A 9,622-nucleotide genomic window follows, 5' to 3' on the forward strand; every position below is an offset into this window, starting at 1 on the left:
TTTTTTTTTTTTTTTTTTTTTTTAAGACAGGGTCTCACTATACAGTTCAAGCTGGCCTTGAACTCACTATGTAGCAAATGCTGGGCTCAAACTTGCAGCAATCCTCCTGTCTCAGCCTCCCAAGAGCTAGTATTACCGGCATGCACCACTATGAGGCCTGGTTAACTTTCCTGATTGTGATAAAAATGCAATTTTATATTAGATGAATGCTACATTTAGAGCTACAAAGCAGCTTGACAATCACAGTTCAACTGATTGGCTTTACAAATAAGAAAACTGAGGCTGAGATAAGTTAAATAACTTTCTCAAATAGCTAGTGTCACATGAGAATCTGCTGCCTCACAGCAGGTCCGTTGCTTTCAACTCCTCTTCAACAGATGTTTACTCACACATATTCAACAGACATTTACTGAATGCTGACCATGTGCAACACAGCCAGCAATGACAAGCTGAATGAAACCACACCTTGGTCGAATCTAGAAGACAGCAGGTTTTAGATAATCTCTTCACAGTTTTAAGGCACAAACCACGGCACAAAACTTCATTTGGGATATTACTTTAGTATCTGAAATAAACTCTCTTCATAGCCCTCATTCTTAAGGTACAATTGAATTCTCCCCTACTCTCTGCAGCCCTTCCAACTACAGCAGTTCGACACCATGGTAAGAGTCTGCACCATGCTACTGATGATGATAAAATCAATGAGGATGACAGTAGCAATCATAAAGCATGTAGCATATGTCAGACATTATTCTGGGAGAGGGGGGTCCTCTTAAATCCCTAAAGAGGGTTATACTACCATTACCTTTATTTTGCAAAACGTGCCAAATGAATGTACCAACTGCTCAGAGGTAGCTGCATTAACTACATTCAAACCTGAGCATGCCCTGCCTTCACTGCCGCTACCTCCCAGACTCATGGCCCTGGGCTTTCCTTTAACTGGAAATTAGCCTGCTCCTCTGGACCTTAATTTCCTCATCTATAAAATGATGGAATGGGGAAATGACATTCCCAGTGGCTCTTCTGGGTTTAGCATTCTGTGATTTACTAATTTAAGGTATTTAACCAATCTCTTGTGCCACAGAAGAAGGAAAACACTGCGTAAAGGGCTAAGAATGATTTTACTCCAAAGCACAAAATTCAAATCTTGAACTACACAGAGGCCTCAGAAAAATATAAACTCAGGAGAGCAGTTGAACAGATGTCCTTGTCCTATATACCCTTATCCTTCAGGTAGGCTGGTCTCAGTTTGGTTTAAGTTAATGGTACCTACAATTACTTGACAGATAAAGCATTCTCATTAACAATCATTTAAATAAGAAAAGTCATTTTTTAAAATTCCTAGTGATTAGGAGGGACCTGTAAAAAACATGGCAAAAAAAATGTTATCGGCTAAAGGGGAAAAGCAGGCTTTAATAATGGACTATGATTTTAAAACAAGGAAAAGGAAGTAGAATATTCAACAGTACCTTGATAGCAGCATTTAGGAGACTGTTTTTCCCTTCTTTTCCGTATTTGTTTATATTTTTGTGACCTTAAATTACCACCATAATTAGAGGGAGAACTTTCTTTATAAAGAAAGAAAAGGTGTCCAACATTCTCACACTGCTTTTTCCCATGTAAAAGAACATACACTCCTAAAAAACCTATCAGTGCAACATAGTGGAAATTCCAGAACTGCAGGTTTGGAGAGAAACACCATTATTACCTAGTATGAATGGGAAAGAAAAGAAATTCTCTACTGCTTGAGATCTAGAAGAATTAAGTTTTAGGGTGTGCTGCAGGAATGCTGGCAGAAGGAATTGCTCTGGAGTCCAGGGACACAGCTTTGTAGAGCTCGGCCCAGGAAAAAATGAACAGGTGCACCCAACGAAGCAGCAGCCCATGACAGCCAAGTGCTGGCCCATCCAGAACTCCTGGTGAGGAGCAGCTTCTCCCTGAGTGGATCTGCCATGCACTAGGACCAAAGGGTCAGTCCCTGAACATGTACACCCCTTCCTCACTGAAGCACTACCCAGGGCACAAACAGGACCAGTAGCATATTTTATGGGATCTGTAGGTATTAAATAACCAAACCAAACCAATCTATGCTTTCATCAGGCAGTGGGCTAAGCACCTTATGCAGATACATCTGTTTATCTACAAGTACACTCAAGGAACATACACATGTGGCCAGATTATAGCACAGATCAATGCTGTGGCTTTGGACGGTTACAGTGAAAGACCTCCCTTTATGGTGCTCTGAAAACAGTACTGCAAACTAAGGAAAGAGTACAACTTAAAAATCACACTCAGAATGCTATTAATTGCATATGAACCCTCAGCCTTTTTTATTACCTCACAGCAAGTAAATAAAGACGTGCCTGCTACTCCAAGATCAGGGAAACTAGTACAGGAAACATCAGCTCCTCCTTCAGAAGACTTAACAATGTGTGGCATCAATGCCACTTACATCCTGAGTCAGCTGAGGTCTGTCTGCAGGGGAACCATCAGGACCAACTTACCAACAGCTGCAGACTGCCCACAGCACACACCCACCACTGGGCTTCTCCAGGGCTACCCTGGCCTGGTTATGTGTCCCAGTTAGTTTGTCCACTGATTTAGAAAGACATGTTTCCAATGATGCCTATTAAACTCATTTGAATGACTTAAAACTTGAGAACAATATAGTGCAACTACATACACAAACATTATCTCTTGTTTAAGGCATCTGTTTCTGTTTCTAAGTGCTAAGTTGGCAGCTATCAACTGTACCTAGCAGTAATTAAATACAGTGAACGTTAGATAAAGAAACTAAGCTTACCTCGTCAAAGGTGGTGTCATCTTTCTTCAAAGCTGGAAAATAAAAAGGGAAAGGAAACAGTTACTGTGAAACATCCCAAAGAAGCTAAATATCTATGCTCTAGAGAACAGGATAAAGAGCAGTGTGGTGTTTTCATTTCAAAAAGTAAAACTGTACCCCGGTGTGAATAACAATGTTATGATACAAATACAAAAACTACAAATGAAAAAGAATTGCACAGCATGAAACTTTAGGAAACATTTTTCATAATTATGCAAATGAAACTATTTTTCCAAACATGCAAGAGAAGTATACATATCTCTTCTCTAGCTGAACATGCTTTACTGAAAGTATGAAAGAAGCACAAGGTAAACTTAAAGAAATTTCCCCTTAAAATCCTGGGTTTTTGAGCATAAATCCTCATACATGGTGTGCATGGTGTAAGAACGTCCTAAAGCAGGTGGGACAACCAGACTTTTTAAAGAGAAAAATAAAAGACCGGTGATGGAAAACAGGGAGATAAACTACGTGGAGGTGGGAAGGGGGCGTGGGCTATGCAGCAGAAAGGACAGGAGGGGAGGGGAAGCAAGAAGGATCAACAGGCAAAATGTTCGTGTACTGCAGAATGAATGCAATGTACTGCAAACATTAATAAAGGGGAAAACATTCTTCACAAATGTTAAGTTAATAAATCTCACAATCTTATTTTTAAGAAAATGATATCCTCTCTGCCTAGCACCCTAAATGACATCATACTGCAAAAACCTGAAGCACATCGATAAAAGATTAAGCATGTAAAATAAGTATCGCACAATAAGGGATATATTTCAACATAATAAAATTTATGATAAAGTCTTTTCTAAGGAAAGCAATACATTCAGAGCATTCTGTAGGATCGGCAAATATTTCAAATTTATTTGAAATACAAATAGGTTTGGAACTCGAATTTTATCAGTTCTGATAAAGATAATATCACTTACGGTTGGCCAACATAAAATCCTACAGTTATTTACAATACTTCATAGAAACAGAAATGCACAAAATACTAATTTATCTGAAACTACTGCTTGCAGAAATGTTTCAAATTTAGAGAACTAAGCACACATAAGTGTCTACTATCTATATTACATAGTCTTAGCCTGGTTGGGACTTGGGTAGCTATTATTTAGAAAGCTACTTTATAACAAAAGAAATGAAAAGGAAACTATTTTAGTAATTAAGCTATGAGAAAAGTAATGTGTCTAAAATGAAGCTATCATATAAAAGTTAATAAGATATATACTCTCAGCAATCTTGAAAAATGCAATTTTCTCCATTTCATAGAGAAACTTGGTTTATCCAAAAGGATCAAGACAATGTAACTGTGATAGTAAGTTAAGGGAAATAAAACATTTCTGAAAATTTAGGTCTTATTCTTTCCCTTTTGCCCAGGAAACTGACCTATATTAGATATTTTTACTTTCTTTATTAAAGAACAATTTATTTTGAATGGGGGCAAAAAAAAAAAAAAAAAACACCAGACAGGTCTTTGTCCCTATCTCAAATAGCTAAATCTACATTCATACTTGCAGGTTTTATTATATAGCTGACATAATTCACATTAAATTAAAAAAAAAAAACTATTTTGATGGAAAAGTGTAAAACCCTAGATGATTCCTACCAGCTACATTTTCAGTAGAATTTAACTTCAAACACAGAAGAGTCACTACAAGCATAGTAAATAATACTAATTAAGTATATGTACTCCCAACTCACTCAACCCAAGGTATACCCTTTAATTAACAGACTAGGGAATCTCCTACAAAATATTGGTGATATCATTCTAAACATAGACAAGTTCCTTAATTTTTAAAAAAAAACAAATTTTTGGAATAAGAAATGAACAGCTCATTGATTTCAAATACAAAGTTCCACATAAGCAAGTCTCATACCTACCTCACTTAACAAAGATTCATGGAGCACATATCATAGGACTATCATATCAAATGCAAAGCCATAGACGCAAGGGTAAAATTCAGAGAACAAACTCTTAAAGACACTTTCTGTACTCTGAACATTATAAAAGTTCTGAAATTCAGCCATGTGCTTTCTTAAACAAAGCTGAACCACAGGTGATATCCTCCCTTCGGGAACTCCAAACCCTCAAGCTGAGAAATGAAGATGGAAGAAAACCAAAATGTCCTGAGTGTCCAGACGGGGCTATTTCCTGCTTTTCTCCTACATTCAGACAATTTTTTCCAACCTCCTGAATAAAGAAATGGGAAACTGGAGGTAGCAAGAGAAGGGGAAAGTAAAAAATAAATTACAGGTGTATTGGCTAATATATAAGGAGCAGGAAGCTAGAGTCTCTCCCCTGCAGAACACTCACAAATCCAGAGTACAGTAGGGAAGAACACTTTGAGACCAAGGAGCTTGTAACTTAACTGAAATCTTTCACTGTTAGATTGACACCTTACATGAAGTATTGAATCTCTCCCTGCAAAGCAGTTAAAAGGGAAAACAAAGACCAATTAAAGTGTCCTTGCCAGATATTTATCAGGTCACTGATGAATACACTCTGACCTAAACATGCACCACAACATCTCATTATTGATTACATTGCTTGATTGTCATTAATCATTTATGTAAATGTAAAACCACAACTGTCTTCAAGGACATCAGGAATAACAAGCATAGCGTATTATTCCAGACTGACAAAAGGTATATAATAAACCATGTAAGATGACCAGATGTTCTGTTCAGTGCTCTGGTTAGATGTTGCTCTCTAGAAAGCTTCCCATAACTTTACCAAGATAAAGTTCTCAGTAGCAAATTTCACTAATCTACAAGGCACATTTTGTCACTTTATATCGTCAATGTGCGTTCATCGTTGGTCTTCCCCTGAAATCCTTGTGGATAGGGCTGCAGCAGGCACCAAGGGTAGTACATCTGAGCCAGTACGTTAGGCAGCACAGGAAGGTATTCAGGAATACACTGCTGAATGATTCAGTCCTACCTCAGGGTCAAAAGGTACGCATCTTACATTGTGAGGTAACACTGACGTTTTGGACATGTGAAAACAATACATTTTTCTATCTTCTGGAAGAATTATTGATATAAGTTTCATTTTTTAATTCTCACATTTTTTCTGGGTGTTTTTTTGGTGTTGTTGTTATTTTTTTGTGGTGGTGCTGGGGAGCAAACTCACAGCCTTGCATGCTCGACCACTGAGCTACAGCCCAGGCCCAAATTAAAACCTTTTGAAACTTCACTGGGAAAAGATACGGTACAACAGTTAAATTCTGTGTCTAAACCTTGAACCTCACATTTCTCTTTTCTGACAGAAAGGGCTCATCGTATGACAGTTGGGTTCTAGGATTACAATGTGATAGCACAGGGTAACGAATCCAAAACTTCAGTGTAATCACAGCCTTGTCTCTTTATTCAGTTCTCTCACAAACCACATCCTCTAAAGTAATGGTACACATGAGTTCATCTCAAATATCACGAAGCATGAACTTCCCTTCTTGAGGACTGGAACCAAGTAAGGGTAAAGAAATGTATTCAAATGAATATGAAGAAATGTCGGTTTGACCTCAATCATGCACCAGCTATTACACAGAGCCCTTCTCCATCCAAAAATGGAAAAGAAACGAAAAGAAGAAATGGATTTTAATATATTTAACTATTCAGTAATTAAGTTCCCATTTGTCTTCATTAGCCTAGATGTGAAAAAAATTTGTGAAACTAATTCCAAACTAGGAACCACACTGACACTACTTAGCGGAAAACCATAAATACTATTGAAACTGATGGCTGACTTTAAAATTCAATTACACACATCTTATAAAAGAACCATGCCCATATTATAGCCACTGCCTGGCAGATGTCATAAATTAGAACACGATGGCTTAAAAGCTAATGTGTTTTACTAGACCTTTTATACTGCTGTGATCTCAGGTCAACTGTATTTGGGGTAGCTGGTGAGAAAATCTGCAAGATCTCTGATGGGTGAATAAACTAAACATTAGTGTTTCTACTTCCTGTATTCAGAATTGCTGTTATTAATAATAAACACGGCCTGGGTACCACATACTTTCAATCCTGTTCTCATTTTGCATGAATAATTAGTAATTTCTTATGGCTAAGCAATGATATTGCACAATTTAAGAAATAAACTGCACTTTTGAATCATACTAAGAAAGCAAAATGAAGTCAGTATGCTTAGTTCAAAAACCATTTTAGATTGGATAAAGGGAATGAACACATGACAATGTTGGATTATGTGACAAGAGTAAATCACTCTTTGATCTCACGAATGCGGGACAATAGAGACCAACAGAGAAAGTAGAAAGAACAGCCTCCAGTATTGATTTGCACCACGTGACAGATACTGCATCAGGAATTTTAGGAATTCTGCCTCATCTAATCTTCACAACAAGGTCATGACTATTCACAGATGGGAACTCCGGAGTTTGGGGTATTACTACCAGTTGTCCAAGACACACAGGGAAAAGAGGGCTCAAACCCATGACTTCCACACTCTAAAACCCACCCCGTTTTCAGACTGGCTACCACAAAGTCAAGGGCCACTGTCCCCTCTCTCTTGTTTCCTACCTATAAGACCATTTATATCAGTGTGATATCATCCCTAAAATAATGACACCATATTGTGAACATTTACTGAGCCTTTACTGCACACCACACTGGACACCACATGCATTACTTCATTAAGGGCCAACAACAACACTGAGGCAAGCATAAAAACTGAAGCTCAGAGAACCTGAAGTTCCTGTCCAAGGTCATTCGGCTAAGGAGTGGCACCACCTGGAAGCCAAATCTGTCTGACAAACAGCCCACATATAGCTTATGCACTACATAAACCTACAGTAAAACCTCAATTCGACAGCCTCTCACACTTCCACATACTGAATCGGAACGAATTCAGTGCTTTGGATTTTGCAGAATCAAATCCAGAAAATAAATGAAAGATTTATTTTTCTGTAATGCTATTTCTAATGAACATTCTGGGCTTGACATACATATATCTATAATCACTTAAAACTCCAATAACTCCTTTTACAATATTCCACAATGAAATCTGCTATTCAGAATCACAGACCTCGTCCAATACCAAAAAAAAAAAAAAAAAAAAAAAAAAACAAAAAAAAAAAAAAAAAAAAAAAGTCAATTATGGTCACTGCATTGTACCATTTCCTAAAGGGAGGATATAAAATCCACTAGATCTTAGAAGACATTTTTAACAAAAGCAGGGCTCAAAAGGAGGTTCACATCACTAAATCTCAGTAAGCTAGAAAATCCAATTAACTGTAATACCCCCATTTGTCAGCATTGAAGTTAATCCAAATTTTACTGATTGGCAATCAAAACTTTGAAATAATTTAAGAATAAAGAATTTTTATACTAATGCTCTTGATTTCTTACCCAGACTCAACTGCAATGAATTATTTAACACAAAACTGGAGGGGTTCCAACAGAGTCATTACCATTAGTAACTACATAGTTAATGTGTTTGAGAACAGGGCTTAATGGACTCCAGAACCTGTCTCTGACGGTTTGGGTCAGGATATGAAACATCCCTGTTAATAATGCACAAGACTCAACACCTTGCTCTCTCACTGACATTCCACTTGGACCCAAATTTCATTTGAATGTAGGGACTCCCCATACTCAGGGAAACTCTGAAGAGGGAAACCGCAAATGTCCAATACACGCAACAAATAAAGCCAGGACTAAACACTGGTTTCACAACATAAATTTACAGTCACTTTGGAAGAGATTTTGTATACCGAAACAAAATTTTAAGTCAAAAACATAAAAAAACACAAATTTTGATTTGTTTTCTCTCACTTGAAGAAAGTTTGCATACTTTACACTGATGCCTGGAAGGAGAGCTATAACATTCATTGGCACTCCAGGGTCTTTTTTTGTTTTAAAGGAAGTAACACGTTCATGATTAATTTTTATTAACACCTTCATTAACACGGAGGACTGTGAAACAAACGCTTAAGATTTCTTAGGCACTTTGATTTTTTTCTTGTTTTTTGGTTTTGGGTTTTTTTTTTTTAGTATTTTCTTGCTGAATGCAGTTAGGTATATTAATGAAAGTTAGGACAGCAGAAGGAGGCAGCTACGTCTTCAGGTTCAAAGGGGTTTTCTGTGCTCAAAATCGAAGCGACCCATTCCACATGACACTGCTGTCACCTGTTTAGCCTACGACCTGGCGTATTTTATTTTTTAAGTATCCTAGTCACTCCTAGGCAGGTTTTTGTTAATTGTTTGGCTTGGAGACAACAGCCCCTATGCTCCAGTAATTGGAACAAGTTCGGGAGACCTTTCTAAACGTCCAACAACTTCACAACGCTCATTTGTCTCCATCAGCTGAAGATGCAGACGCCTGGGGACGGAACACCTCTCTTTCTAGGACCCGAAGTACGGAACAAAAGGTCCCAAGGTATCTGTCCCACTTCCCTCTCGGTCAGACGTTCTCCTCAAGGCCGGGGCACAATCCAACACTTCACCGGTCTGTAAAGCTCAGTTAGGGGCCAGATACCCAATACCGCAACCTGCGCGCAGAAAGCCGAGAGAGCGGGGCGGTCGCCAGCCCCGGGCGCAGAGGGCCAGGGTGTCAAGTACGGAACAAAAGGTCCCAAGGTATCTGTCCCACTTCCCTCTCGGTCAGACGTTCTCCTCAAGGCCGGGGCACAATCCAACACTTCACCGGTCTGTAAAGCTCAGTTAGGGGCCAGATACCCAATACCGCAACCTGCGCGCAGAAAGCCGAGAGAGCGGGGCGGTCGCCAGCCCCGGGCGCAGAGGGCCAGGGTGTCTCCCAGCGCC

General features: G+C 38.6%; 2 protein-coding genes across 2 annotated transcripts in view; both read right to left on the bottom strand.

The window, feature by feature from the left end:
• The window catches only part of Cdk14 (cyclin dependent kinase 14), a 556,731-nt gene extending 553,896 nt beyond the window's left edge, over positions 1–2,835 (bottom strand). The window contains exon 1 of the mRNA XM_010609534.1: positions 2,804–2,835. The gene's annotated coding sequence lies outside the window, so the exon portion shown is untranslated. The remainder of the gene's footprint in view (positions 1–2,803) is intronic.
• LOC117284117 overlaps positions 2,817–9,622 on the bottom strand; it is a 116,539-nt gene continuing 109,733 nt past the window's right edge. Inside the window, exon 7 of the mRNA XM_033758527.1 lies at positions 2,817–2,835. The gene's annotated coding sequence lies outside the window, so the exon portion shown is untranslated. The remainder of the gene's footprint in view (positions 2,836–9,622) is intronic.

The sequence above is a fragment of the Fukomys damarensis genome, unplaced genomic scaffold (assembly GCF_012274545.1).
Source record: "Fukomys damarensis isolate Sample0158 unplaced genomic scaffold, DMR_v1.0_HiC HiC_scaffold_4, whole genome shotgun sequence".
In the NCBI taxonomy this organism is placed as follows: domain Eukaryota; kingdom Metazoa; phylum Chordata; class Mammalia; order Rodentia; family Bathyergidae; genus Fukomys; species Fukomys damarensis.